This window comes from Dermacentor variabilis, chromosome 3 (assembly GCF_050947875.1).
Source record: "Dermacentor variabilis isolate Ectoservices chromosome 3, ASM5094787v1, whole genome shotgun sequence".
Taxonomy (NCBI): domain Eukaryota; kingdom Metazoa; phylum Arthropoda; class Arachnida; order Ixodida; family Ixodidae; genus Dermacentor; species Dermacentor variabilis.
In genome coordinates, this window is record NC_134570.1 from 71,918,072 (window position 1) to 71,920,424 (window position 2,353).

Sequence of the window (2,353 nt, forward strand, 5' to 3'; positions counted from 1 at the left end):
GTTGCAGGAAGCGAATTCACAATTTGCAGCGACACAACCACCACCTCTTCGAGTTCGCCCGTTATTAGCAAAGTGAGTATAATCGTCTAGCATAAAGTATGTTGAATCATCGTGTTACCAGGTTTCAGTAAACATTACTGCATGGAACGAAAAATTAGGGGAAGTAAACAGGCTATGTATTTCATCAGCCTTGTTGCAGACAGAACGACAGTTCATATGAAAAACAGCAACGCTATTTTCTCCGTAAACGCTATCTAGATCTGCGATAGAAAGAAGTTCGAGGCATCTCGTGGGGGCATCCATGTTTTTAGCTCATTTTATTCAAATCATTCGAGCTAGTGATCCTCAGTCTGGCACTGTTTTCCGATTTGCGGGCATAAAGGTGCCCATCAAGCACCCAAACAAACTTCCAGTTCGTTTCACGCCTTTTGGCAATGGCATGCGCAAGGAGGCGGTTCCCTTCAGTACAGAGGTGCTCATTGACGTAAATGGGCACAGATTCAGAAAACCCAAGTTCACTAGCCGTTAGTCGCTTTCGTCTTCCTTTCTCCAGCACAGCATTTCGTTTCCTTCGGAGTGCAAACTGGACAATAATGCTCTTTCCAGTTAGGCTTCCAGGTACTGAAACCCGGTGGCACACGACAATATGAAACGGTGATATAGGTTCCCCAATACAATCACCAAGCTTCATCATGATTTCCGTCAGTTTTTCCTTAGAATTCACTGGTATTCCTTTTATTTCTATATTGGCGTTTCGCGAATACTGTTCGCACTCCACGATTCGAGACTCGTTCGATTTCGTTTGACTTCAAATTTGATCACAGCGTGACTTTACGTTGTCATTTTCAGTGCGTAAGCGTTTATTTTCTTCTAGAACTGCTTTCAGATTAGTTACCATATCATCAAATATGTCATCAGTAAACTTTATATTAGCTTTTATTTCACTGAGTTCATTTCGAAAGTCTCGTTTCCGAGAATCTTTCAAATTCTTGAGGTCGATCTTAGTTTCTCTCTTCAGGTCCTCAAGGGCGTGTACGAATTCTTTGCATATTTTTGCCATGATGACCAACAGTGAGTTGCAACAAACACTGGTATGCTATCGTATGACAGCAGTGGCGTGGCACAATTTCAAGTGCAGTGACGAAGCTACAAAAGGAGTAAACACATTTCACCAACCTGCATCAAAAAGATACTGCTGTCACTCCAGGCGAATGATCCAGTGCTGTTCACGTCACTGCTGCCATTTAGTCGGTGTCCGACAAGGTCCCGGTATTTGTAGCCTTTTCGCTGATGACGTCAAAATGTTTCAGCAACCCAGCAGCTAGAAACAGTCTGCACGTGTCGTCTTGGGGTCAGCGGTTTGCTCGGGGTAGCGGCCGAAGGGCAAAACTTTACCGCAAGTGGCAGGTAGGCCCACGACGTAGATAGAAGACAGATGATCAGACTGAACTGATATATATATATATATATATATATATATATATATATATATATATATATATATATATATATATATATATATATATATATATATATATGTCGACGTTTAAACGAAGGCGAGAATTGCTCAAGCACCCACCAAGCTAATCTGAAAACAAAAATAAAAAAGCGGAATGCCTCGGCATCTCTCCAACTTTCGACTGGATACGTCTACGAGTGGCCTGGCCTCGCCCACTTGGTGCGAAAAGATATTGCGGCTTGTGGGCAAGTCGAAAGCGTCAATACGCCATTGGCTCCTCTTCCAGGGTACATTTAACCACTCTACATCCCGTCGGCGTCATTCTTTTGCGTTGGCTTTGACTTACTTGGCTCTTTTCCTGTGCACACACCTGGCAACAAGTGGGTAGCTGCCGCTATAGATTACGCCATGCACTATGCACAACCCGAGCGCTATAAACAACTTGCGCCCCATATGTTGCCAATTTTCTGCTCCACAACGTTATTTTCCAACCTGGAACCCCACGCCAAATGGTGACTGACCGAGACCGTAAATTCCTGTCAAAGGTCATTGCCGAGAAAGTAAAATCTTGTCCATCGCGCCATCACCTCACAACGTCTTGCCATCGACAAGTAGGTGTTCTCATAGAGCGTTTTAATGAGGCCCTTACAGAGATGTTCTACAGCTAAGCTATTCATGGCTAGCGTTCAGTGCATTTTTGTTCTGCTTTTGCAAAAACAGTGGGCCGATCCCGGAGGTAGTGCAATAAAGGGTGGACCGTCGGCGGAGGTGAAGCAGGCTTCACGCACTATGCCAAATTGCAAAAATGAGTTTAATATTTTAGGTCCAAATAGAACCCGTACCGGATATTAAGCTGATAAGAACAGATACTACACTTTGACCCGTGTCGGCCAT

At 43.9% G+C, this 2,353-nt stretch overlaps 1 pseudogene; it reads right to left on the bottom strand.

Annotated features, from left to right (window-relative positions):
- Positions 1–2,173: 2,173 nt before the first annotated feature.
- Positions 2,174–2,353, bottom strand: LOC142576845 (U2 spliceosomal RNA; annotated as a pseudogene).